Raw genomic sequence first — 22,310 nt, 5'->3', positions numbered from 1 at the left:
GCCCAGTATATCCTTGCTTTCTTTCTCCTAAGTTCCAAGGGCCTTCTTTTGCCTTTGTAACTTGTTTCCTGAGCCCATGCAGCCCAGCTGGCTCACTTTTTCTACCTTTGACTTTCTAAATTAAATAAACTTTTGCTTTTATTTGAAAAAAGAAAAGATTATAGTGAGTAGCCCTACCAGTGATGGGCAACCTTTTGAGCTTGATGTGTCAAACTTCGCCAAAAAACTGAGCATAATTTGGGTAGTGTGTCACTTTGAGGAAAAAACTAACTCCAAGACTCTAGTCGCAAATGTTTCATCCTCAGGAGCAGCAAATATTTCATCCTCGGCATGCGGCCGTGTGTCATCAGAAATGGCTACACGTGTCACTGCTGACACGCGTGTCATAGGTTTGCCATCACTGCTAGGCGTTTTTGCTGTGGTTAGAGCGTTGGCCTGCAGACTGAATGATCTCGGGTTTAATTCTGGTAAGGGCACCTCACCTCGGTTGTAGGCTTGGTCCTGGCCCCAAACGAGGCACATGCTGGAGGCAATCAATGGGTCTCTCTCACATCGATGTTTCTCTCTGTGTCTTTCCCCCTCCCTTCTATTCTCTCTCTAAGAAAAAAAAAAAAAAATCAATGAGAAAAATATCCTCGGGTGAGGATTAACAAAAAATAACAAGATTATAGTGAGTTTAAAGGAGATAAGGTCTGTAACATACTTATAGTGTCTGCATAGTTAGCTGCCAATTCTGGATCCACTAATATTAATCCTAGGCATTTTTCCAAATTCACCTGAGTCCTAAAACATTCACCCAAAATAAAAGCTGTATTCTCTCCCTCTCCCTTTTCCAACCACTTTTTTTAAGAAAAATATGGCTAACATTTGTTTAAAACTTTTGCCCCCATAAGTTTTTTGTTTTTGTTTTACCAAAATCAAATCTTTTGCTTTCATCCTTCTCCTCCTGCTCATTTAGCAATATCTAGAAATTTTTACCTTAAATCACTGAAGACTTCTTTACCTATCCTGCCCAAAGTTAACCTGCTACAATTCCTTCCTCAAAAGCCTAATGTGCTAATGAAAGGAAAAAGCAAAATAACTAGTTGCCAGCCTGGCCAATATGGCTCACTGGTTGAGTGTCCACCCATCACTAAGAGGTCGCAGGTTCAATTCCTGGTCAGGGCACATATCCGGGTTACGAGCTCAATCCCTGGTGAGGGCCAGGCAGGAGGCAACCGATCGATCAATGATTCTCTCTCAATACTGATGTTTTTATCTCTCTCTCCCTCTCCCTTCCTCTCTGAAATCAATAAAAATATACTCTAAAAAAAATTTTTTTTAAAAGTTGCCAGAGATTAGAGTTGTAATAATCACTGAAAAGTCTGAAAGATATCTATCATTTTTGCATTACCCTCAATAGCCTCTAAGAATCAAGAATAGTCCCCCAAATATCCTAGTTACCTTAAAATAACCCCTTAAGAAATGATCATCTACCAATTTATGTTAAAGGTTAAGTAGTTCATTTCCTATATTACCCTTTGAAATACATTAAAATTTGGGTAATTAAATCCATACTTTGAAAACACAATTGTATTAAAGTAACCGTTCATTTTACTAATTTTCAAATCACTTTTTTTTTTAATCCTCACCCAAGGATATTTTTCCATTGATTTTTAGAGAGTGGAAGGGGGAAGGGAGAGAGACAGAGACAGAGACATTGACTGGTTGCTTCCCCCATGCCGGGGATCAAACCTGCAGCCCATGACCAGGAATTGAACCCGTGGCCCTTCAGTGTGTGGTTAGACACTCTAACCACTGAGCACACCAGCCAGGGCTCAAATCACTTTTTTATAGTATTTAAGCAATAATCTTGTTCTAAAATTCCAGAACACTGGAACAATTTCACATTTGTCTAGCATTTACTGAACAAACATTTATTAGGTATCTACACAGGTTAGGCACTAGACAAAGCAAAGCTCAGAGAGGCAAATACCTAACAAAAGCAGAAAAAGTAGAATTACTAAAATAATATTCTATTCTTTACACTGTTCTTCCAGATCACTTTTCCATCCATTTGGCAACTGTATGAGTCCAATGTTATATTCTCTTAATGTCTTCCCTTTGCTTTCACCTACCCTCTCTTCCAGTTAGGCTCCCTTAAGGAGGACTTCAGCACTTGCTCCATTGTCTTCTTCACTATTCCTACCATCCATCACCTTGTATAATTTCACTCTTGCGGACTTCTGATCTACCATACCAGCACAGTTCCTTGACCTTTGTGAATGATCGATCTCATCCACTTAACATATTAGCAATCTTTTTTCAAAGATTATGACTTGGAATTCATTACCTGGAACAGTTTGACCCACTATGAAAATAAACCTCAGTATATCATTTTATAACATAACTAATTCCTGATGTTATCAATTTAATCCCTAATATCTCTATTACCAACACTTCACTGAGTCTTTCCCATTCTTCTTCTCTTTCTTTTTTTAAAATTTTTTTTGCGGGGAGGGGGCAGTTAATCCTCACCCGAGGATATTTTCTCCATTGATTTTAGAGACAGTGGAAGGGAGAGAAAAACATCTATGCGAGAGAGACACATCAATTGATTGCCTTCTGCATATACCCCAACTGGGGCTGGGGATTGAATCTGCAACCCAGGTACATGCCCTTGACTAGAAATCAAATCGAGACCCTTCAGTGTGCAGGCCAAGGAGCCATACTGGCCAGGGCTTCCATTCTTCTTAAGTCCTTATCCCCATTATGGCTTCACTTCCATATCAATCTCAAAACCCAAAATGCATCATTTCAAATACTCTCTAGCAAGTATGCTTAACATTTCACTCTTTTTTTTTTTTTTACCACAACCATTCTATAAACCCTTCACTCTTCATCAATGTAATTACCCACTGTCTGCTCCTTTATTTTCATTGCTGAGCAATGTTGTAGAAAACCTTTAAAAAATCAACATAGCAACTTCTTCTTAAGTGCATACTTTCATTAAATACATACTTTTGTTTTTTAACTAAGGGGTTTGTTGCAAAACAAGTCCTACCAAATAAATTAAATTAGAAATTCAGTTTCTCAGTTGTACTAGACTCATTTTAAATGCTACATAAACACAGCGGCTAATGGCTACCATAATAGAAAGTGGAGATTACAAGACATTTCCATCAATGCACAAAGCTTTATTTATTAGCTAGTGCTGCTCTACACATTATATGGCAGGCCTGCTCAGACACATTTCAGCTCACATAACCTCTATTTTCCCAATGACACCACCTACTGCCATCTTTGTGACTTCATGAATCTTGCAAGCTGCAGCATTAACATGAAACAATAGGCTGGTACCAAAGTGGACAATAAGAGCAGTGGCATCAAATCTATCTCTTACCATCACTTAAGACCAAAGAAGTTAGTTGTCCCTAATCATTTGTGTCCTGGCCCACTTTGAATCCCAATACTGTCATTAAAGGAAAGTGCTGGAAAGAGAGGTGTACTTCAGTTCCTTTCAGATTTTACCACTTGTTAAAGATAGAACTTACCACTTCTCAGCCTTTTGGCTAAGATTGAGTGTAGTATCTGTTATTAGTTTAATATCTGATACGTCCTCTATCCGAGGAAAATATTTTACATGGATTTTTGGAACTAGGAGATGGAATAGAAGCTTGCTCCCTCCATTCCACACATCTACCTGGTATTACAGTACTTCCATGATCGGTGCACCAAAAAACCAACAAAAACAAAAGCAAAAAAAAAAAAAGAAACTCATTAATGCACTTGTATCTCACCTATTGCTAGACTATAGCATGACAGCAGCTGGACATAAAAATCTACCAAACTACCCAGCCTCATTTTAATGCAATATTAATAATAGTGTTGTTGTTTTTTTAAATTATCTATTATAATCCTGGCCAGTGTGGCTAGGTTGGTTGGGTGTCATCCAGTGCATAAAAGGTTGCCGGCTGATTGCCCAGTCAGGGCATATACCCGGTTGCAGGCTTGATCCCTGGTAGGGGCGTGCAGTGGCAGCCGATCGATGTTTCGCTCTCACATCAATGTTTCCCTTTCTCCCTCTGCCTTCCTTTCTCTAAAAAAAATAAATAAATAAGCTTAAAGGAAGTCTATTACAAATGCTAAATCAAAAAAAGGTTATTGGAAAACAGACATAAACTAGGACTATCCTAGGCAAAAGCAGGATAAACCATTATGCTTAAAAAAGATAACAGGAACTACTACATTTCCACCTTTAAATTACAAAATCTAAGGGGAAAAATTGACAAATAGCATGCCTTAGGGTAAACAGTAGTAGGAAATCAATCTATATGCCTATATCATTACCATTAAAATAACTTCATTTTTCCTAAAGAAAAAATTTTGCCATATAGCTGCATAGTTTACAGAAAAAAAGAAAGACAAAGAAATGAAAAGAGAAAAAGAAAGCAACGAAGCCATATGATCCAGGAAGAGCAATGTGTAAGGGGACCCTAGATTTTAATCCAACCTTTACTAAAATGAAGTAACACATAGTCAAACTAGACTTAATAAAAGGAAGCTATTGCCATCTAACTACCAGCCCTATCTCTCTCACAAAGAAATGCTTTGCAAAACAAAATGTTCTTGTACCTCACAGAAACTTTTTAAGGACATGAATGCCATCTCAGGTCCTGTGCTGTTGAGTTAGTAATTCCAGTATTCTAAGGGGACATCTGTAATACTTTCAACAAAAAAGATAAATTAACAAAAGCAATAATTCCAAGATTCTTATGAGTAGCAATAATCAGTAAATTAATATGAATATAAAGAACACAAGTATTTATCAAACAGCCGTTCTACCTTGAAATAGTACTTTGCAGCAGTAAGAAATGAAGTCAGATATAAAAAAGTATTAGCTACAAAAAGGCATATAAAATATTGAAAAGGAAAAACTATGGGCTTATCTGCAGTTATGAGTCTTTATGTGTGTTTTAACAGATGAAATCAACAACTTAATTATGATGCCCAAAAGGTACAAGAATGGTGATTCCCTATATATGATTCTAACAATTTACATTCATTGAGGAATGTGAAGAGACTAATAACCAAAATCCTAACACTGAAAAGAATACACAAGCACAAATGTTTTTTTGCATTCTTGTTTTCACTACACAATTTGATCTGAGAAACACATATTAGCAACACTGCCTCTGTGACACAAGGAAAAAATCTGTAAGTAACAAGAAATTAAATACAAAACCACTGCATGCTGTGGGCATACTTATGGTAAAATTTTCTCAAATTTACTTTCAAGTTCTGAAAACTGAGTAAGCTCTACTACGTATACAGTATTTCCCTCATTTAAGCAGTAGCAAACCTCACAAAATAATGAATGAATACAAATTACAATCTAGGTAGAGACTCAAGTAAAAGCAAGTACATTTCAGCATTGTGTAATTAAAGCTTCAGATCAATGTTGCAAACTCACTCAATAAAAGAGCCTATAAAACTTTTCCCCAGCTTGCAAAATCTTAAATCCTTTTCCATGTTTAGCAATAGTTAGGCAGAAATGCACCATTTGTCAGAAAGCCAATGAACTACACAGTGACAAGGAAACCAGAATTATCCAATGAGTTTTGTAAAAATAAACATGTCTCTATTACTTTTCCTTGGTGAGCACATGCGATGGGTATGAGTGGAGAAAGGAATTATATTTATTTTTAAAAACTAGCCTATCCACAATGCAATACCCTTTACACTCACCAGGATAGCTAAATTAATGAGACAATATTAAGCAAATGTTGCAGAGTAGATGGAACAAATAGAACTCTGATTCCCTACTAATGAGACTACATAAATTGGTACAACCACTTTGGAAAGTACTGGATAATATATACTAAATCTAAACATAAACACACGCTACAGACCAACAATTCCACTACAAGTTACATGTCCTAAAGAAATGTATACAGTCGAAACCAGTTTGGCTCAGTGGATAGAGCGTCGGCCTGCGGACTGAAGGGTCCCAGGTTCGATTCCGGTCAAGGGCATGTACCTTGGTTGCGGGAACATCCCCAGTGGGGGGTGTGCAGGAGGCAGCTGATCAATGTTTCTCTCTCATCGATGTTTCTAACTCTCTATCCCTCTCTCTTCCTCTCTGTAAAAAATCAAGAAAATACATAAAAAAATAAAAATAAAAAATAAAAAAAGAAATGTATACATGTGCACCAAAAAATATGTACAAGAATATTCAATAGGGGCACTATTTATTGCGGCTCAAAACTGGAAACCTAGATGTTCATCAGCAGTAGAATGGATAAAATATAGTATATACAGTCATACAATGGAATAGAATGCTACAGAACAACGAGAATGAATAAGCTACTACTACACACTACATGCATGGATAACATCAAAATAAATGTTTATGGTAAGAAACCAGATAAAAGGGTGTACATGGTGTATGGGGCTGTGTGCATGTTTTTGAATGTACGTTATACTTCAATAAAAGTTTACTTAAAATTAAAAAGCAAACAAATATTTAATAAATAAAGAGGCAATCTTTATGCCAAGATAGATAGATATCTATCTATCCTACCTAATAACAGACAAATATGCAAATTGACCATACCTTCGCTATGCCCACGATTGGCCAGGAGGCGTGGGGGGGGCAGGACTCGGGGTGGCCGGGGTGGCTGATTGGGCCGGCGGGACGCTGAGCTTGCTTCGCCAGCGGTGGCACGAGCTCAGCGTCTGCGCCATGGCTGTGCTGCGGCACAGAAGGGGCCTCTGGGGCAGCGAGCTCACGTCCCTCCGCTGACCATCAAAAGCGGGGGAGCTGGGTGCCTGTCCGCTCAGGCACCAGGCCTCTAGTATATATATAAAAGCCTAAGCGACCATTGCAACCGATTGGACGACTGAACAGGCTGTGTGGGGCGACTAGGTCGGCAGCGGGGTTAGTGAGGGGCGACCAAACGACCGAGCAGCAGGCTGCATGGGCAACCAGGCCTGCAGGGGGGGCAGTTGGGGGCGACCAGGCCAGTGGGGGGGAGGCAGTTGGGGCAACTAGGCCAGCGGGGGAGAAGTTGGGGCGACTAGGCCAGCAGGGGGGTCAGTTGGGGGTGACCGGGCCAGCAGGGGGGGCAGTTGGGGTGATCAGGCTGGCAGGCAGGTGAGCAGTTAGGAGCCAGTGGTCCTGGATTACGAGTGGATGTCTGACTGCCGGTTTAGGCCCGATTCCGGGGATCGGGCCTAAACCGGCAGTCGGACATCCCCAAGAGGTCCTGAATTGGAGAGGGCGCAGGCTGGGCTGAGGGAACCCCCCCCGACCCGTGCACGAATTTTGTGCACCAGGCCTCTAGTCTATATATAAAAGCCTAAGTGACCGAACGACCAGTAGACCAGTTGCTATGATGTGCACTGACCACCAGGGGGACAGACGCTCAACGCACAGGATTGGGCTCCCTCCTGCCTGGATTGGGCCTGCAGGGATCGGGCCCCCTCCTGTCTGGATCGGGCTCCCTCCTGTCTGGATTAGGCCTGCGGGGATCGGGCCGAAACCAGCTATCTGACAGCCCCCAAGAGGGCGCAGGCCGAGAGAACCCACCAGTGCACGAATCCATGCACCAGGCCTCTAATTCATAATAAAAATCCTGCTCCCAATGCTGTGTTCTCATCATCCTAAATTTGGGAAAGGACACTTTTTTTAATCTCCCCTCATGCTAATTTAAAACATTTTTATATTAAAACAAAAAATGCTATATTAAGGTAACAGAATGTAAGAGTCAAATCCTCTTTAGAAGAAAACACTAATTTGAAAAAATTTTAACACCTAAGTACTCTCTCTCCACCACTACCTTGATCACATTTGATCTTCATTTTCTTTCCATCTGTCAAGGTTATTCTTTTCTGCCATTTACCAGGTGTACCAGTTAATAATGAGGATTTTGTAATCAAAGAAAACACGATAATTTCAAGAGAAACATCAAAAGTGCTTTATTCAAAATAATGTTGATCGCTAGCTACACATTTCCCCCATCTTTCAGGTAATTTGTGGATACTATCCCAATAGAACTTTTCTTGTTTTGAGGCAACCCATTCAGAGACCCAATTTTCCACTTCTTCGTACGTTTTGAAGTGCTGCTCAGAAAGTACATGTGCCATCGATTGGAACAAGCGGTAATCTGAAGGAGCAAGGTCTGGTGAATACAGCGGGTAGGTTAATACTTCCCAGGCAAAATCTTTTAACGTGTCTTTAACTGGTTTTGAAGTGTGTGATGGTGTGTCATAATGAAGCAAACTTACTTTGCCGTGTCTTCTGGCACATTCTGGTCATTTCATGATCAAAGCGTGGTTCAAATGGATTATTTGTTGTTGGTAGTGATCAGTATTAACAGTTTCACCTGGTTTTAGAAGCTCATAATGCACCACACCTTCCTGATCCCACCAAACGCAGAGCATTGTCTTCTTTCCGAAGCAGCTTGGCCTTGCAGTCGATGTTGATGGTTGACCTGGATCAACCCATGATTTTTTGCGTTTGGGATTCTCAAAATAAATCCACTTTTCATTGTCAGTCACAATTCGATGCAAAAAAGACTTTCTTTCGTGCCATTGAAGCAACATTTTACTGATGATTTTTCAGTTTTTCATTTGTCTTTCGTTCAGTTGATGTGGCACCCATTTTCCTTCCTTTAAAATCTTTCCCATTGCTTGTAAAGGATCGGTAATTGTTTGTTGAGCAACGTTTAATCTTTCTGCAAGTTGTTTTTGAGTTTGACACGCATCTTCATCCAATAATGCAGGGGTCCTCAAACTGCGGTCCGAGGACATTTATCCGGCCCGCCGGGTGTTTTTGCCGCCGCTGCCTGTCCTTAGCAGCCGACTCGTCCTGGGCCCGCAGTGCGCATGTGTGGAATGTGCGCCGCACTCTCCGACTCCCCTCCTTCTCTCTGAGGGACAGTGAACTGGCCCCCTGTTTAAAAAGTTTGAGGACCCCTGCAATAATGCTTGTAATTGTTGGTCTTTAAACTTTTTCGGTTGACCTGGACGTTCTTTGTCTTTCACATCGAAATCATCACTTTTAAAGCGTTCAAACCAGTGTTCACAAGTATCTTGAGATGGAGCATGTTCACCATAAGCTTCCTGAAGTATACGATAACTTTCAGCAGCACTTTTCTTCAAAATAATGAATTAAAACTTCCCGCAAATGCTCTTTTTTTGGCACGAAATTCAACATTTTTAAGCGTAAAAGTATCTATGATGTTAATACCTTCAGAAAATTTGACATGTGAAGTTTTGAAGCTTGCTGCCAATACAACAAAATAGCCTACATATCAAATCGCATATATATCAACATATGTGTAACTCCATCTATTGAAAAAAATCCACATTATGAACCAGTACACCTGATATTTAGTAGTTACATTTGAAAAATAATGGCCTACCCTAACAGGGTAGTTATGAGGATTTAAAAAAAAAAAAAAGTGTAGTGTAGGAAGCGGTTATAGGGTTAAGCCTAGGACTGACCTGCTGGCAAAGTCGCAAACAAGTCCCAGCTTGGAGGGCTCAGTCCTCTAAGCATAATTAAGCTTGATCTTGTGACTGCTCCGTAGATCTTTCCTGGGTAGCTAGTGGGCTGTGGGAGGGGCAGCAAGTGCTGCCAAAACAAGTGAAACTTACAACAACATTGTAGATTACTTTGTTTGTCCCTGATTATAAATAAAGCACCAGCTTTGCAGTCTGGATCTGTTCTGTGGCCTCAGCAAGGCACAGAAAGATCCACCCAGCTCCATGAATCTATTTCTGCATCTTGTTTTCTTTATTTCTAATATTTCTCAATCCCTGGCCGCCTCCATTTAGAACCGGTTCGTTCATCTCTCTTTCCGCGTGGGACGCAGAAAGGGGAGATCCCCACCATGTTTGGCCCCCACCGCATCAGGCCCCCGCAGTGTAGCCCAGTTGGTTAGAGCATCATCCCTATATGCCAAGGCTGTGTATTCGATATCCGTCAGGGCACTTACAGGAATCAACCAGTGAATACATAAATAAGTGGAATGACTCTCTCTCTCTCTCTCTCTCCCCCCACCCCTCTAAAATCAATCAATAAAAATTTTTTTTTTAAAGAATATGTATAGCCGAAACCGGTTTGGCTCAATGGATAGAGCGTCGGCCTGTGGACTGAAGGGTCCCAGGTTCAATTCTGGTCAGGGGCATGTGCATTGGCTGCGGGCACATCCCTGGTGGGGGGTGTGCAGGAGGCAGCTGGTCGATCATCGATGTTTCTAGCTCTCTATCCCTCTCCCTTCCTCTCTGTAAAAAGTCAATAAAATATATTTAAAAAAAAAAAAAAGAATATGTATATAAAGATTTCAACACTGAACCTAAGCAGTCAATGATCAGACGGATTAATAAACCCCAAATAGTAAGTCTTCCAATTCTATTTCTAATTCATCATTGTAGACACAAAACCTGGCATTTAATAGTTAGGTCAATAACTATTTGTGGAGTAAATGAACGATGTGAGCTCAAAACAGGAAAAAAAAACAAGGCAAACGTGGGAATGAGGAAAAAAAGCAAGTTCAAAAGGTCACAACCTATTTTTGTTATCAGGGTATATAACAAGATTTTTAAATCTCAAGACAAAGCAACAAAATCATATACATATAAAACCATTAAAATAAACAAAAACTGCCTCAGTATTACTTTTCTTCCATATACTTCACAATGGAAAAGTGGGATGTTTTAACTAAAATTAAAACATGTTTCTTTAATATTGAAACTCTTTAAAATATTTCTGAATGAATTCTTTATGAAGTTGACAGGAATCATAAGTATATTACAGATATTTTTAAGACATTCATCACAGCACATCAATATTCTGACTAAATATGTCATAACAGAGATGAAAGAAAAGCAGATTTCAGCTGAACCTTCATAAGTATTTTTATGAAAATAGAAATGCAATTTAGATATCAAAATTGTCAAGACTGCAATCTTACATTAGTTTTCAAAGACAAATCAATGAAATACTTTAATATTCATTTTGTGCACAAAATATCAATGAATGATTTGATAAGGCCCTTTTCCCCTCCACTTTAAGCACATCATTTGCTGATATATCTTAGATCAGACATAGCATTACTATTTTTCATTAACCAACATTTAGACAAAGCATTAAACTACGTGGAAAACACTACTTTAACTGTAAATATAACTCATTCAGTTCTTAGAACAGCTTTAGATAGACACTGCTGTCATTTCCATTTTACAAGTGAGTACACTGAGGTAGAAATGCTAAGTAACTTGCCTAAAGTCACAAAACTAAAGCTTTAAATAGTAGACGGATACATACTCTTAGCCTCTATGTTATGCTGTCTGGAGAGCTCTGAAATAAAGCAGAACAAAATTTATTCTGACTTGATGTTGGGTGGTTAGCTATTTTGATGACCTTGGGTGATAACCATAAAACGATGCAGCACTAATGCCACATTTCTTTAATTCTAAGAAACCCATTTTATGTTCCATATTTTAACATTTCTGAAATTGATGGCATTTTACAATTGTAATTGATAGTGCCCTCTCTCTTTGGGGTACATAAAATAATGGAGCATATGGTAATTAACGACAAGTACCATTGAAAATTTATATTACCTACACCTCATGGGTTAGTAATAAGAAGTAAATGAAATAAAATAAAACTAAGGTACTTGATACTGTCTGGTATAAGTGCCTTAAAAAGGGTAGTTCATCCCTTTAAACCAAAATGACCTATGAGGAAATTCTATTAAAGCTATTTTACACGAGAGTAAGTTGTCAGTTACTCAAGTCCATGTTTAAATAATCCTGGTTATATTCTGATAGGAAAAAATACTGGTTTCATTACACATTTGATGAAGAAAAAAATTTTTTATAAAGGACTTGGGGGGTGGGGGGGCGAGGCAGATAGACAAAAGGACAATGGAAATAAAATACCTGAGGAAATAAAATAATCAACAGTGAAGCATAAATCAAGATATCCCAAAATATCACTTGGTTCAAGCCAGTTCTCAAATGCCATTGATAAAATATTTACATGAAAGAATGTTTTCAAAAATAGACTTGGAATACCATCAGAAATGACCAAATCTGTTTAGTGAGTGCCTATATCCCACTTGAGCTTCTCTAGCAAAACTAGACATAATTGAACTGCCATGTCGAATAACTGGTTAATAAAGGTTCAAATCAATCCAAAGAGTTGCCAACAAAAAAAAATTAACTAAATAAAATCCAATTTAGCCGGGCCAGTATTGCTCAGTGGTTGAGTGTTGATCTATGAACCAAAGGTCATAGTTCAATTCCCAGTCAGGGTTATGGGCTCGATCCCCTCAGCCAATCAATGATTCTCTCTCATCATTGATATTTCTCTCTCTCCCTCTTCCTTCCTCTCTGAAATCAATAAAAATAAAATTCAACTTAAGTATTTGATAGCTTCTGGTATTGATATTTGCCTTGATAATTTCAGGATGAATTTATATTAAATTTTGTGTTTGATTTTGTTTTTGTATTATAGGATGAAAACTATTTACTTTTAGGGGAGTTTCCCACTGCAAAACACCAAAAATTGTATCCAAATCACAATGGGGAAAAAAAAAATGCCTTGAGACAACTGCACTCTTTACCTTAAAAATCAATTATCTGAGTGGCAGAGACAATACAGGGAAGGAGGAATACAAGTATATTTTACACAAGAAAAAACTTAAATTTGTCTCAGAAACCATACACAGACCTAGCTGGTTTGGCTTAGCGATAGAGTGTCAGCCTGCGGAATAAAGGGTCCCAGGTTCGATTCTGGTTAAGGGCACATACCCAGGTTGCGCACTGATCCCAGTAGGGGGCGCGCAGGAGGCAGCCAACAATGATTCTCTCTCATCATTGATATTTCTATCTCTCTCCCCTCTCCCTTCTCTGAAATCAATAAAAATATTTTTTTAAAAAAAGAAACCATACCCAAACAGAAAACAATTTTTCCTAGTTAAGAAATCTCAAATAATATTTAAAAAGCATCATACTAATTTTCAGTTTTACTTCAACCTTTGAAATCTTGCATTACTAATACATGAGTGAAACCCTTCTTTTTTCATTTTGAATTGTTATTTCCAATTATATTTACTCCTATATCTAATAAAGAATGAAAGCAAATATGAAAACTCCAAAGGAGTCTGTGCATGTCTGTGTGGAGTATCTTCTAAGCACATTCATATTGCACAGATGAATTACAGTATTCCCACCATACTTTTGCTTCAGGTATATAAACAACCTATCCCAACCATAGTTTGAAGGTAACGGAATTTTATATTTGTAGATAAAATTTTAAATCTATCTTTACCTATGTAAAGTTCTGTTCAGAATATATGCTAATAATTATTATGGAAAAGGGAGCCTGTTTTTAAAATCCACAATCCTATATAATAAGAGCCTAATATGCAAATTATCCCCTCTACCAGGAGTTCGCCCACTCACTATGATGTGTGCTGACCACCAAGAGGTGGTGCAGAACATGGTGGGCGTCAGCAACACAGCTCTGGCAGCTGGCCCCGATGGGCCCCGACAAGAGCAGGACCACAGTGGGATGGTGGAGCAGGTGAGTGGGCGGTGCCAGGCTAAGGCGGGTTCAAGTTGGGCCCAATCGCACTGCAGACGGCAACCAGTGGTGGCGGTTGGGGGAGGGGTTGCCACCCAGCTCCCAGGCACTGAGGGAGCGGAGCGGGGCCCAATTGCTCTGCCTATCTCCCCACAGATGGTGACCAGCATCCATTACAGAGAAAGGGCAAAGAGCAGAATTAAAATACTAGAGGCCCAATGCATGAAAATTTGTGCAAGAGTAGGCCTTCCTTCTCCTGGCTGCTGGCACCGGCTTCCCTCCAGCACCGGGGACCCGGGCTTCCCTCCTCCAGCTGCCGGCAGGCTCGGGGGACCCGGGCTGGCTTCCCTTGGGCCGCCCACAAGGCACCCGGGACCTGGGCTGGCTTCCCTCCAGCCCCGGCTTCATCAGGAAGGACATCTGGAATGATGTCCGGAAGACCTCCAGTCTAATTAGCATATTATCCTTTTATTATTATAGATTTCTTCTAATTATTTTCCTTTCAATGTGCACGAATCCGTGCACTGGGCCACTAGTAATATATAAAAAGCACAGAGTTCTTTCAGAAGAACTTAGTTATATTTAAAAAACTAAAAACCAGGGAGAAAGCAAGAGTAAAAAAAAATATTAAAGCCAGTAAGAACTAATAAAAATAAATTTTGAAAGTTATAATTTTCTTAGTATAAAATTTAAGGAAGACTGCCTTAGTAGATGTTTCTACAATAACACAAGAAAGGAATATCCAAAGTTTTGTTATAACCTACCCCCTTTTATTTTAAAGCAGATGTCTCCTAGAACCTTTATTTACTGTGTTTTCAAAATCCATTTTACTATCATTTTCCCTTCTAACACACTATTTTTATGAGACTTTGATCTTGCCAATTAATGTTTTGCCAATTATAGTTTTCTTCAGAAAGTAATCCCTACAGATGAATTGTTTTCCACTATGGTGGAAAAGATAATTCTAAGGATGTTAAGATGTTGCGACAACTAACTAAAATAGCATTTAAGGTATCAAGGGACTATTATTATACTACTGAGCCTCAAAGCACCATCACTGACCATATATCTGAGGTTTAGCAGTCAACTCTTACCAAGGCCCTCATTTAACTCTCTAAATTAAAGAAAAAATTATATGCATAAGATTTCTCCCATTTAAAAAAAAATATCACTGAAGCATAACTGAAATACTATTTAAGTAATACTATTGGTTACTCAATAATTTTATAAGTATAGGTGTAATATATAAAATATAAAGCTAACCAGCCAAAATAAAATACCACCTTAGACAACAAATACCACAACAAAGGTAATCTTTAATTTTTGAAGATATTCAAAAGATATCTCCATGTTGGGTGACTATGAGTGGTGATAATATTAATTAAAACAGAGAAGAGGTACAAGTTCAAGAGAAAAACTTTTGAATGGCATGGCCAACCTCACTAATATACCATCCATATGCTATAGCCACAATTCCTTGCATTTGCATGCTTTCAAAATACCTAGAACATAATTTCTTTAAACTCTTCTACCACTGCACTGCTGTCTCCACCTCTCCATTAGTCCTTTGGAAACAATCTGCGGAAATGTCACTTTCTTTAGAAAACCTTCCCTAATGCACCTTTTCTCTGTACTTCCAAGGCAACCTGAGTAAACTGTTATGACAGCTTTGATCACACTATAATAACAATATTTAATTGTTCATTGCTCCTAGTCTCCGAGCTCTAAGGATATTCCTAAAAGTCTAGTATTCAATGCCTGATAAATAGTACTTAAAATACATATTCTGTTTGAATATGTCTTGAATGAGTTGAGATGCATATAAGTATATCCAGATGTTGATAAATAAAAATGAGTCTGAGCTCAGGAAGGTACAGATGATGCTATAGATTTCAGTTAGTTCTAAATTTAGGACTGATGCTTTGGCAGATTAAAACAAAATTCATCATCAAATAGTTTATAGATGGACTACTAAGAAATACATAATTTTGTTCATGTTGCTAAATACAATGTGTATGTTTTAGTTCCCAACTTAATTGATTTCTCAGCTTCATTCAACATGGTTGATTAGCCACTCCCTCCTTTTTCAAACAGTCTATTGCCTTGGCCTTAGTGATGCCAAGGAAAATTTCCCCCAACCTCTGCGACATTTTCTCAGTCTCCTTTGCTCCATTTCTTTTTCCCCATGTTTAAATATTGAAGATTCAAAGGGGACTATTTCCCTGTATCTTCTCTCTGTGTACTTTCCTCTTAGGCAATCTTACCTCCCACCTCCCACATTATAACATCAATTATAAGCTATACTGACTATTCCCAACTGTATTATGATCAATACCCACCCCTTCCCAGAAACTAACAAACAAAAAACTGGTATTTTCCCAATATTCCCTATGTTAGACAGAAGAACCGCTTACCCAGAAATCAGCCTTCTCCTCTCCCTAGACCCCAAATCTAAACCATCATCAAATCCTATCAATATTACTTTGCAAATATTTGTCAAATCTAGCTACTTTATCTCTATCACCGCTATACTGGACCAAGATTCCATCATCTCTTGCCTAAACTGCTAAAAGCCAAACTCAATTCTACTCAAAGTGGTCTATGGACCAACACTGTTTCACAAAACTAAGAGGGAGCATTCAGAAATTTTTTAGTAATTTGACACTGCCACAACATTCATTTTATTGTTACTAAAGTACCAGTACGTATTAGAAACCAAAACAAAACAAAACAGGTCCTTAACCAGGTAATTTTGAGTAGCACTGGCCCAATTGGTCTTGGTTTTTACAGTTGCCTCTCCAATCTGTCCTACACAGAGGAGCCAAGTGTTTTTAAAATGAAAATCTAAGTAACTTACTCAGCTGTTTAACATTCTCCAGTGCTTCCCATTTCTCTTAAGTACAAAATGCTTAGCAATAACTGACCAGTGTGACCTGTTCCAGTCTCATTTCACATCACCCAGCCTCACGTGCTAAGGTCCAGCCCCAACAGGACTCTTCAGTTCTAGAGAGCTGAAATCACCAGCAATACTTGGGTAAGTCCAGTTGATTCTTCAGGCTTCAGTGTAAAAGTCCTTTCTTCAGAGAAGCTTTCCTTGATACATTAGCAGGCTTTCACTGTTTACAATAATTTTCCTTTGTGGCAGTTATCTTAACTGTAATTGTAATTTTTGTAATTATTTGTTTAGTTTCTTTATTCCCCAACAGACTTTTGCCTCCATGAATACAGGTACACTCCATTTGCATGTGTCACCAGAGCCTGGCACAGTGCCTGGCACAAAATCAGTTGTTCAATAAACTCTTGCTAAGTGAATAAATCCAAGTCAGGAAACAAAACAGTGAGCAGGACCACCAAAGGTAAAATGCTTTCAATATCTAGTCATATATACGACTTAGGTGCTTTACAAACGTTAAATCTTTTTTAGTTTCCTAAACAATCTAAAAATACAGAGAAACCTATAAAAAACAAACAAATGCAAAAAAAAAAAAATAAAAAAGATTTTTCAGAAAGATGAACCCTGTCTAAAGTAACCAACATGGAATTGGAAGGTCTGAGAGGTGATAGGCTCTACAGCCATGTTTCCTGGCTCTGCTGCTGACTTAGCTGTATGATTTTGTGGAAATTAAGTAATCTCTCTGTTTCTCAATTCCTCATGTGTGAGACAGAGATATAATAAAGCCTTCTTCAAAGGATTGTTATGATGTTTAAACAAGTTAATATATATAAATATTTGAAACAGGGCTTGGCATAGTGTTTTATCAATGTTAGAGATTATCATTATCTTTAATATAACCGGTATTCCCTGTATTATTATTCTCTGATGAAGCTTTTGTCAACCAAGGTTCTGTAAGAATTAAACCCTACAGAAACTGAATTAAGTAACTATTTCCTCAGTTCTTTCGCTCAAGTATGGTATATAGCTAGTACTATTTTGGGTGCATAGGAAAGGAGTTACTTCATTATATAGTTTGGATGCCTTAAAGCATTAGGGCTTGATATTCACTGAAACCCTGGTTGGGAAGGGCTGCTCTTGTGTATCCCCAATGTCTGGCATGAAGAAGGTGCTCATTAAATATTTTTGGCAAGACTAAATATTTACAAAACCAAAAGAATAGTGCTTAGCACAGAGTAGATGCAAATGCCTTCAAAGTTCCCATAAACTTTAAATGTCTGATTCCAGAAGAGTCATTTTTTCTTGAATGAGACCTGCTGGTATTATTCAAAGCCAAAAATACAAAATACAGAAAGTAGAAAAGCCAAGAAAAAAAAACCAATGTTGGCAGGAACCACGTGGAAATAATAAGAGGTAAAAGGTGGGTAGAATTTGGATATGCAGGGAAAGGGCAAAGGTTATTCTAGGCCAGGAAATAGCTTAAGCAAAGGCAGTGTCACCTAAAGTTTGGAGTACATTCCACTTGACACAAAAGTGATATTAAGCTACACATGGGCAAACATCTTTTTGCTGGCAGTTGCATATGCACATAATTTTATGTGTAATTAGAACAGCAATTTGAGATTTCAAAATTTTACTATTTATAACACTAAACAGGACCTATTTGATATTTTTTAAGTGAGTTGTTTCAAAAAATGTATTAAGAAAATAATACACAGGAGGTAAGCAAATAGCACAAAAATTGTCAGGGTTTTAAAGAGTAAAATTTGGGAAACGTCAAGGAATGGTCATGTGAATGCGCATAACATGTTAAAAGAGAAAAGCCACCAGTCTTCTGAATGAAGCCAAAGCTCTACCTTGAGTAGCAAGTCAACATAAAGGACAGATGGATGGATGTGAAGAATCCCACCAATTGTGAGTATTTAATTTGTAGTACTAAAATTCGTATCTATAAAATCCTCATTTTCCACTACGATTATCTCTGCTAAATAGTTCAACTTCATTTACTCTCAAAGGTAAAATTTTAAAATTTCTAAGCAGGTATCTGAAATTGGGACTGACCTGCTTGTAGCCTGGTACCTTACCTGAAACTAGGGAGCTAAAACTCCTCTTCTTTTTCACACCAGAAGGATTTATTTTATACAGTAACAAAATATGAATCCTATCTATACCATAAAGGGTATTCAACGAAAAAGAGCAAAAAGCCAGCTTTTCGATTCCTACCTTCCTCTCTCAAAGTTAAGTTACCAATAGTAAAACCAAGTCAGGAGACAATAATCAAGGACATTATTGGATGCCTACTGTGCGCCAAGCACGGTTGCACGTTACCTGCATTAACCACCACCTTCTTATGAAGTATATCCCTCTCCCCCGTTTACAGCTGTCAGAACACTGAGGCACAGAGAGAGTAAAAGCCTGGTCCGAGGCCAGCGCTGGTAGATGGCAAGGCAGAGGTTTAGATTCTGGCAGTTGAGCGAGAGCCTGAGGTCTTAACCACGGGGCACCATTTCTCTCAAGAACAGCAGGGTAATCTGGAATACTCCACCTTTCCCATTATGGCAGGAGAGAGGTAATTTTTTTCAAGGCATGAACCTTTTACTACTTAAGTTTCCAGTCTAAGACACAGTGGATTCAACTGTAAGTTAAAACGGGTAGGATGAGTATTACAATGGAGCAATCGAGGCCCGGGATGACTCCGACGGAGACAAAGCATCAGGAGACCCAAAAGTGCGGCAGAAGGACGCTGTTCACAGAGAAAGAAGCCACAGAGTTGTGGTGAACAAACGGGAATCTTACTTCTATGGGATCTGCTGCTCTCAGGGAGGAAATCCTACCATCCCCTTCCCTTTAGGAGGAATTGGGAGAAAGGATAGCAGAAGGGAATGGAATGAGGAAAAGTCAAGGCTTGGCCCAGAGCCGCAGAGTTAGCCTGCGCCTCGGTGAACGGAGAACTGGAGGGCAGGGCTGTGCTGGGAGGTGAGGAGGCGGAGGGCACGACCGCTGGGGGGGGGGGGGGGGGGGGAGAGAGAAAGGGGTGCTGGCTGGGAAGGGGGCATTCACCCTAAGATGGGTGACAGGCATGACAATTTCGAGTGTCTACAGTTGAGATGAGGAAGCACAGATGTGGACGCTGGCGGGGTGGGAAGAGACAGGTATAAACGGACGGGCGCGGAGGCACCCGGGTTCGGAGGAGGATGGAGACGGGGGAAGGAAAGGGGCCAGGCCAGTGGAGGAAAGTCTGGGGGCTCCCGGTAGGCGGGGGCGGAGAGGGGGGAGTCCCAGGGGAAGTAGAGACTCGCCCGGGGGAGGGCGGTCTGGGGGGCGGAGGGTGGGGCCGAGGGGCGGGGGAGGAAGACAAGCCTGAGAAAGGGGGAGGCAGGCCGCAGAAGCGGGGTCCCCGACCAATGGGAAGGGGCGCGGTGAGGGGAGGAGGAGGAGGCCGGCTCCAGCGCCGGCGAGTCCGCGGGCGAGCGGCCAGGGCTGCGGCGGGGACCCCGGCGGGGGAGGGGCACCTACCCGGGCGTGCGGGGCGGCGGCGGGCAGTCCCGGCGGCGGCTCCTCTCCGCTGAGGCGGCGGCTGCGGCGGCCGTGGAGGCAAAGGTGATGGCGGCGAGTCCCTGTGGCGGCCGCCTCCGCCGAACCGCATCCCTCCTCCCGGCCCGCCCTCCTTCCCTATCTCCCGGTCCTAAACTTCTTCCTTGGGATAAACAAACCCGCCGCCAGGGGCGGCCGCCTCCGCCGCTCCCGCCCCCGCCCCCGCAGCCCCCCCACCCCCCGCCCCGGGCCCGTCCGGGCTCTGGCTTCCGAGTTGCGATTCCCGTCCCAGCCCAGCCCGCGAGGGCGCGTGCGCGCGGCGGCGGCGTCGACGGTGGGGCTCGCGAGGCTCTTCCTCCCTCCTCTCCGCGCTGGGACTTCCGGTCCAGCCCGGATCTACCGCCGGGTTTTGGAAGTAGCCGCCGCCGCGCCGGGCACTTCCGGGCCAGCCCGGATCTACCGCCGGGTTTTGGAAGTAGCCGCGGCCGCGGGCGGGCACTGGGTTCCAGGCGGCGAGGCGGACGGGCCTGGCCCTGCGGTACCCCGCTTCGGCCCAGCATAAACCTTTCCTTCCCTAAAACCTCCTGACTGCTCTGGCTGACCCACGTAGGGTACGAAAGGCAGAAACAGTTTCTGCGCACGATTTCCTTGGGGCTGCCCGGATAGAAAGTCCCAGTTGCGAGCTCAGAACTATAGAAACTGCTGAAACCAAAACAAGGGTGTGCAGTCTCCAAGGAGAGAAATCAGCGCCTCGGCGGAATGAGTTTTGTTTGGAGATGAGCTCAGATGGCAGGAGGGGAGGGCTCCGCCGAGGGGCAGCCCAGGAGCGGGCGGCCTCCCAAGATGGGACATTGGTGAAGAAAACTTGACCAACCTCATCTCTTCAGACTTTTGCTTCAAGTTTTCTTTACCAACCTGGAGTTTAAAGAAACGGGTGGTAAAGAACAACTTTATTCAGCAAACAATGGGCAAAGGATTCTTGATCCAATTGCCTAGAAGATTCTCATTAAATAGGTTTGAGGGACTTGCCAGAGCAGGCATGATTATCATTTAAGGACCCCCAAGTCATTCCACCGCAACTGGGCATCACTCAACTGATTGCTTATGTGGGTTTCCAAGAAGAGAATGGGGGGAAAGTGGGGGAAAAGCACGTATTATTTGACTACGTATTGAGCACTGTAAGCCGACTTTATGATCTTTTTTAATCCCCTCAACTTTACAACTTCCTGGTAGAAATCATTCTCATCTAACAGTTCAAGCAACTGAGAAGCAGAAAGAATAACTCATCCTGTTGTAGAATCATAAGAAGTTAAGGAAATTCCAGGACAAATGGAATAGGGAAACTAAGACAGATAGTTAAACAGCAGTTTGCAGCCACCTACTAAATCCTGTCTTCCCTAAACCAAGGACATTTAAGAGTAAATGGTTTGCATTTCTCCTCCCCAACCAAGGGTAAATAGCTTAAATCACCCTACTCAGGGAGACAGATAACAGAAATCTAATTAGGTGCCATTTGCCAACCAAGGTCAGACAAATTAAGAGAATAAGTCTCATTTTGGTAAATCAGCATAAAGCTGATGAATGTTCTATTGATTCTCTCCTAAAGGCCCAGCCTTTAAAACTCCTGAAAATGAAGATCCCAGCACATCTCAGCAGGCAAGTGCCATTCCCATCCCCCACTCCTTCCCCCACGGGTCCCTTATCCCCTAACCTCTAAGGCACCCTAGGAGACTTGCAACCCAGGGAGCAAAGAGCAGCGACAACTAGTAGTAGACTAACCCTCTGAACCTGTCTCCAAGGCCCCCTTTTCTCCGGCTTCCCAGGGAGCCAAAGCAGCTCAGCCTAGGCTCTTGCTACTTCTATGCCCTTGCTTGTTTCATGGTCCTAAGTATATTTTTGCTGTGGTCAATAAAGTATTGCTTTCTTTCCTACACTTTGTCTCTTGATTGAAATCTTTTCCTCAAGAAGACAAGAACCGAGGTCTCCTCATTTCGTCAGTAACAATCCCAAGTTTACTGAAATTTGAAGATCTCCATCGCTCAAATTAATACTACATTGGCAATCTTATATATTTAATATACAAAACGTGTGTTTAAAAATAGCAGAAAAATGCCCTGCCAGTGTTGTTCAATGGTTGAGGGTCCACCTGTGAACCGGGAGGTTACAGTTCAATTCCTGGTCAGGGCACGTGCCCACATCCTGGGCTCGATCCCCAGTGGGGGCCAGTTCAGGAAGCAACCAATCAATTATTCTCTCTCTTCATTGATGTTTCTATCTCTCCCTTCCTCTCTGAAATCAATA

The 22,310-nt window shown here is 41.0% G+C and overlaps 1 protein-coding gene and 1 non-coding gene across 3 annotated transcripts in view; one reads left to right on the top strand and one right to left on the bottom strand.

Annotated features, from left to right (window-relative positions):
• Positions 1-20,208, bottom strand: part of SPOPL (speckle type BTB/POZ protein like) — a 64,289-nt gene extending 44,081 nt beyond the window's left edge. Inside the window, exons 1-2 of one of the 2 annotated variants that reach the window (XM_054723580.1) lie at positions 19,992-20,208; positions 19,143-19,218 (exon numbers count right to left, since the gene is read on the bottom strand). The gene's annotated coding sequence lies outside the window, so the exon portion shown is untranslated. The remainder of the gene's footprint in view (positions 1-19,142; positions 19,219-19,991) is intronic. The other variant, XM_054723579.1, reaches the window with a different exon arrangement.
• Positions 3,532-3,719, top strand: LOC114232201 (U2 spliceosomal RNA). Its single transcript, XR_003618247.2, has one exon. It is a non-coding gene; the product is annotated as a U2 spliceosomal RNA (small nuclear RNA).
• Positions 20,209-22,310: the final 2,102 nt, after the last annotated feature.

This window comes from Eptesicus fuscus, chromosome 11, assembly GCF_027574615.1.
Source record: "Eptesicus fuscus isolate TK198812 chromosome 11, DD_ASM_mEF_20220401, whole genome shotgun sequence".
Lineage (NCBI taxonomy): Eukaryota > Metazoa > Chordata > Mammalia > Chiroptera > Vespertilionidae > Eptesicus > Eptesicus fuscus.
Note: the sequence above shows the minus strand (reverse complement) of the source record. Positions and strands in the feature narration are given on the sequence as shown.